Raw genomic sequence first — 7,243 nt, 5'->3', positions numbered from 1 at the left:
CTTAGCAAATCAAATTGTATTTGGTTATTTTAGCTGTTGGATCCAACACTAATGCTAACAGTCTTGTCTCATTATGAATGCTTGCGATTTAACATGAACAGGCATTTATTCTGCTCCTTTGTTATCCTCCCAGCTTACCTTGTTCATTGGACTCTCAACCACTGAGCCACACTGGCTAGGCTATTTTTTTTTTAAATATAAGTCACATATTTTCTCTCTGTTTTCTGACCTACATGGAAATTAGTTTATAATCATGTTTGTTTTCAGATAGAGAGTTTGAATACAAGTTAATTAGAAAAATTAAGCATTTCTGAAACTAAGATAATTGTAAATATTCCATCTCAGTATAATTAAAAATTATTATATTTTGGTATCAGGTTCTCTATTGCCTAAGCAGAGTTGGATGAAAATTTGGGTCTTGTTTTTATCCATTTTCAAGACTTTCTTTTTCCTTTCTTTTTCTAACCTTACATATATACTGAGTGGCCAGATTAGTATGGCCACCTGCCATTTATAGGCAAATTAGCTATAATTTCTCGCTGAAGTTGCTAGAGGGCCAGACCATTATAAATAGGGAAGCAGGTTGTTTACCACGACAGTAGAAGTTATTTTTTCTGAAGATATGGGTAAACAACATGATATAACAGCTTTTGAACGTGGGATATATTTGAATGTGAGTGGCCAGATTATTATGACCACCCCATCAGTACTTTGTTGGGCCACCTTTTGCCTTCAAGACTGCCATGATTCTTTTTGGCATTGACTCCAGGAGATGTTGAAAGGTGATGTGAGGAATCTGAGACCATGCCTGATGAATAGCACTGTCCAGTTCTGTGCGATCTGATGGTTGTGGAACCAGCTGCCTGATGGCTCTTTTAACTTCGTCCCACTAATGCTCAATTGGATTGAGTTCTGGTGATTGTGGGGGCCACCTAAACAAGGTAAAGTCTCCCTCATGTCCTTGAAAACACTCCTGCACAATATGAGCACCGTGGCATGGCGCATTGTCTTGTTGGAAGAAGCCATCTCCATTGGGATATGCCATCACCATGATAGGATGAACTTGATCAGCTATGATACTTAGGTATGTTGTGCTATTCAGATATAGTTCCACATGAATTAAACAGCCTAAATCATGCCAGGAAAACATGCTCCAAACCATAACACTGCCCCTATCAACTTGAAGGTTGTACTCATGCATGTGGGGTGCATGCTTTCATGCTGTTTCTGCCAAATTCTCACTCTGCCATCTGCATGATGCAACTGGAAATGTGATTCATCAGATCACATGACTTTTTTCCAATGCTCGACTGTCCAATCCTTGTGTTCCTGTGTGAATTAAAGACGTTTTATCTTGGTAACTGCAGACAGCAAAGGTGTTTGAACAGGCCTTCGGTTTCCATATCCCATACGATGCAGTGTACGGCTAATTTGCCTATAAACATCAGGTGGTCATAATAATCTGGCCACTCACGTTCAAATATATCCCACGTTCAAAGGCTGTTAAATCGCGTTGTTCACCTATATCTTCACGGAAAAAAATCACTTCTACTGTCATGGTAAACAACCTGCTTCCTTATTTATAATGGTCTGGCCCTTTAGCAACTTCAGTGCAAAATTATAGCTAATTAGCAATTAGCCCACAAATGTCAATGGTCATAATAATCTGGCCACTCAGTGTATATGTGTATATAGATATATATGTATGTACATACATACCTACCAATAAGTACACATATTTATATACATGTTATATGTGTGCACATCTGCATGTATATGTGTATGTACAAAGTAAATATTTACATACTTAAACAATTATATAGTATATGGTTATACAAAAAAATCCATTGCTTATGTTTATTAACTACATCTGTCTATATATGTTGATATATCTATTTTTATTATTAATTTTAGTTATCCATATTTACCTCCTAACATGATAGATAAAATTGACTATTCTATTTCTGAATATCCTTCCCTTCTCCAAATAATTAAATCACTTTTTTATATTTCTGCAATTTGTTAGTTTTGTCACCTTATCATTTCATTATTCCTTTAGCTCTTGTTTTGTCAAGCAACCAAGCTGTGTCTAGGTAACTCTCTTTATAAGATGAGCAATCTACTAATTATTTCTTTCAACGCTGACTCTGCCACCTCTGAACTCCTTTCATGTGATTTTTATTGCCAAGTTATAGCACTTACAGTTCACTCCATAATTATGTTCTGTGCTTTCTCTATATGTTGATTCTAATAATTGAAAGTCAATCATGTGTTTTTGTAGTGCAGCTAATGACGTATATGACATATATTTAATTCTTATGCCTTGATGGGACAAGGTATATTTGTAAAGATTCATGACTTGTGTTAGATGCAAGGGAGTAAAAATGAGTTCGTTATTCTAATCCTCATTTGTTCATTTGTGTATCATCACAAATGATTGATATCAAGTGTTTGCTAGTTATTTTAGAAACAATCTATTTCTAGGGTGGTGTCACTGACTATAATTAATGACTTTTTTTCTGGAATTTATTATGTACAGAAGGTCGAATTATACAGAGAAAGCTCACTGGGGGAGGTTGAGAAAAAATTATGTCATTTATTAACCACTTTGTGCGTAATAATGCACTAAATGTTTTACACATTGTCATATTGAACCCTCAGAGTAATTCTGAAGTTGATTTTCTTTGTGTATACATTTTAATCCCAGATTTCAGAAAACGAAACAGATTTAGACTGCTTAAATTGGCTATTAGGTCTCACAGATAATATGCAGTTGCTCTGGAAATTAAACACAGAAGTACCTTGCCTAGAGACCACCTACTAGATTAAATAGACTCCCTCTCACCAACTTAAGATCCCTTCCAGTCCTCTGTTATTTTCCAAGAACAATACAACCATTCTTCTAACATTTTCTTGAATTACTTTCATGCACTCTATTTCAGCCTGGAGAAATCAGTTCTGTAATGACAGTTGCTCGGGACCTGTTCCTGGCGTGCAGTAGGTAATCTGTCAGGTCTTTATTCTAGACAAATAAAAATGCTCATTTATTCAAATCCACATGATAATGTTGATCTCATATTCAAAAAGGTACACTTTATTTTCTTCTTATAAATATCAACCATAGTAAGATTTTGACAATAAGGTTAATAACACTCAATAGACATGATTTCTGAAAGCTTACTGAGCTAAAAATTAGGAAGCTATATTTGACAATAAGGTTAATAACACTCAATAGACACGATTTCTGAAAGCTTACTGAGCTAAAAAGTAACTGGAACATAATTTTCTGAGGCCCATTTTCCTGGTGGGATTAGCCTACATTTCTACAAAGCTAGTTGGAATAAGGAAGTTGGACAGTGTTGGCTACATAACATGTGGATTTCCAAAATAAGTACGGAAAGAGAGAAAATTAGAATGAATAGGGAGGTTTTTCTGATCCAGCCCTTTATTTGAGGCATATTTTGAGCGTGAGCTGGATTTTGTGAAGTAATAAAGCTCTTACTTAGCCCATGGAAGCATCACCCACTATAGAAGTTTGAAGGTGGAAATGCAACTTCCAACAGTGAAGCTCCTGGGAATCTGGCGAATTGGACCGAGGAAAAAACACAGTCCAAGGTTTGAGAGGGAGAAAGAGAGTGTGCAAGGTGCCATTCATGTGAACAAATTTTTCTGACCAAACTATCTCAGTAATTCTCTGCTGTAACAAACCACAATATTAAAATCTGGACTGTGGTGTATGTATTTTACTATTGACTATGTTTTAATTTAACGTTGTGGTAAAAGTGCCTATACCACAGATATTTCCGAGGATGATACAAAGGGAGGATTGTGCTATCCAGAAATGAGCCATAATATGAATTAGCTGGGAACATTCAGGTAGCAAAAGCACTGATTCGAGAACTGAATGTGTAAAACATCAACCTGGTGCTTGGTATAGAGAAAGGCACAATACATTTTAATTCCCGTTGACTCTAGCTTCACTTTAAATTTTACATTTTTATTCCTTATTTATTTTCCTAACTTAGACAATTGAGGGGTGTGTGGCAGCATTTTCCCCCCTCAAAAGTTCCTATTAAATTACATTATAATGTTACGATTTCCTCAGTTTCTCCCAATGGCTGAGCAGAAAGAAATCATTTGGATTAATGACATGATTTTTCCAGCACTAACATATGATGAGTATTAACTGTGGGGTCCTAAGTTAGTAACCATGTATGTGTCACAGCTTCCTCAGTTCAGGCATATTAGTTCTCTATTGTGCATTAAAAATGACCCTAAAACTTGCTGGCTTAGACCAACACACATTTATTATCTCCGTTCCTATAGGTCAGGAATCTGAGCATGGCTTAAACTGGATCTTCAGCTTTATGATTTCTCAAAGGTTGCAATACATTTTCAACTAGGGCAGAATCTGCTTCTAAATTTATTTACGTAGTTGATGCAGAATTCAATCCCTCCTGGGTTTTGGTTGAAGTCCTCAGTACATTTCTGAATATTACTTGGAGTCTGACCTCAATTCCTTGCCATCTGAGGCTCTCCCACATAGCAGCTTTCTTCATCAAAGGCAGAAAGAGAAAAAAGTCATCAAGCAAGACTGAAGTCACAGCCATAACCTAATAATTGAAGTGATATCTCATGACTTTAGCCATGTGTTTTACTTTGGAATTCAAGTCAGTAAGTCTGGCCCACAGTCAAGGAGAGGGTATCATACAAAGGTATAAAATACCAGTCCCTGGGGGTCATAGACGTCATCATAGAGGCTGACTATTATAATAAATAAAGCACTTATAAGAGTCTGTAATATATTCAGTATTTAATATATGTTAGCTATTATTATTACTGTTAATAATGTGATCACATAGCACTTTCTTGTTGAACAAATAAAATATTCAAATATTTTATTTCATTTGAGCCCCTTCAACTGGTGTGGCTCAGTAGTTGAACCAGGAGGTCATGGTTCAATTCCTGGTCAGGGCACATGCCGGAGCTGTGGGCTCCATCCCTAGTGGGGGGCATGCAGGAGGCAGCCAATCAATGATTCTCTTTCATCATTGAGGTTTCTATCTCTCCCTCTCCCTTCCTCTATGAAATCAATAAAAATATATTTTAGAAAAGAATAGCTACATAGAATAGATATTATTATGCCTATTTTGTAAGTGTGAAAAATGGTAATTACTGGAAATTAATGTCATATTTAGATATTAGGTCTGGCATTTCAAAGGATAAGTTTCCAAGAAAAAGGGAGAAACAAATGGGGGAAAAATGTGCTGAATACACACCTATGGCCCCATCTCACCTGAGGACAGGCTTGTGAACTGGTACTCAGCACACCTTATGTTTCCGTTATCTATAGCTGTGGTGTAAAATAAGGATACAATTATTTTCCTCAAGACCTGGGAGTTGACTAAGCTCAGCAGCAAGGTCTTACTTTAAATCTCTCAATCATTGGGGCAGTTTGATGTTACCTGTGGCTGATGTCATCCTTTCCATGTTCTAGAACAGTGATGGTGAACTTTTTGAGCTCGGTGTGTCAGCATTTTGAAAAACCCTAACTTAACTCTGGTGCTGTGTCACATATAGAAATTTTCTGATATTTGCAGCCATAGTAAAACAAAGACATATTTTTGATATTTATTTTATATATTTAAATGCCATTTAACAAAGAAAAATCAACCAAAAAAGTGAGTTCGTGTGTCATAGGTTCGCCATCACTGTTCTAGAGCCTGGACTGGGTAGTCTAACAGCTGGGGCTCAATCACCTGGGTCGTATTTCTGTTTCTCTGTTGCTTCACCTTCTAGGCTTTTCCCATAGTTTCCTCAGTATAGTCAGACTTCTCAAGTGGTTGTTGAAGGCTCCAGGAGTGAATGTTCTGAGATAAATCAGCAGACGCCACATGGCCTTTTCTAACACAGACCATGTTCACTGAGATCTATACACTGGAACAGTCACAAGGCATGACCAAGTTCAAGGAGAGGGAAGGTAGAATCAACTTCTTCAAGTGAAGACTATCAAATAATGTTAAGTTATGACTTTGTTGACCTTAAAAATATAACAGCTAGTTATTTTACCAGCAAAGTGGTTTTATTCAGGAATAGCAGATAATTGTAATTCTGGACAAGCAAGTTTAGTAATGTGAACACTTTTAGTTTTGGCTTGTCTGGGGAACTCTTACCTCTTCTTCAATTTTGAATGATAACATGCTGATTGTAGGTTATTTTCTTTAAATATATATTGCTACAGGCTTCTGGCCTACAAAGTTTTTGCTGAGAAATCAGCTGGTAACCATATGGGGTTTCTCTTGCATTTGAATAGTTATTTTTGTTTTTCTGTCTTCAGGAACCTCTGTTTATCTTTAATTTCTGCCGTTTTAATCATAAAATGTTGTGGTGTGGATCTCTTTGAGTTCTTATTTGGGATTCTCTGTGCTTCCTGGAGCTGGATGGCTCTTTCTTTTCCTAGGTCAAAAAATTTTTTTTCAGCCATTATTTCCTCAAATAACTTTTCTGCCTCTTTTTGTCTCTCTTATCCTTTGGGGACTCCTATAATGCAAATGTTAGTATGCTTGATGTTGTACCAGAGGTCTTTTAAGTTATCCTCGTCTTCGTGAGTGCTTTTTAAAATTATTTTTCTTTTGTTGTCCTGATTGATTGCCAATATTCTGTCTTCCACACTACTAATTTGTTCTTCTGTACTATCTAATCTGCTGTTGATTTCCTCGAGTATATTTTTATTTCAGATATTGTATTCTGTATGTCTGATTGATTTTTATTCATTTATTTTATTACTTTCTAAAACTTTGATACATCTTCACTGTGTTCCCCTATTCATCTTCCAAGTTTAGTGGTCATCCTTATGATCATTACTTTGAATCCTTTATCAGGCAAATTACTTATCTCTATTTCATTAGGATTTTTCTACCTTCTTTCATTTGGAATATATACCTTTGGTCTCATTCTGTTTGACTTTCTGTCTGTTTCTACAAATTAGATGAAACAGCTGCCTCCCCTGGTCTTTAAGGGGTATTCTTTGGTAGGAGAAACCTCTGTATATACTGAGTGTGCCAGGTGGCGTTGGTGGACCTGGAACACTCAGCTGGAGCTGAAGTGGCCATTTGTGGCACCAGGGATGCTCTGGAAGGCTGGCAGAGCAGAGTTGGGGTGCAGAAAAACTGAGGTGTCACAGGACATGTGTCTACTGGGGTACCCTGGAGGTCTGGCTGGCCAGGGCTGGGGCAGATGCTCC

The sequence above is a fragment of the Myotis davidii genome, unplaced genomic scaffold, assembly GCF_000327345.1.
Source record: "Myotis davidii unplaced genomic scaffold, ASM32734v1 scaffold2261, whole genome shotgun sequence".
Classification (NCBI taxonomy): Eukaryota; Metazoa; Chordata; class Mammalia; order Chiroptera; family Vespertilionidae; genus Myotis; species Myotis davidii.
This window is presented reverse-complemented; position numbering follows the sequence as displayed.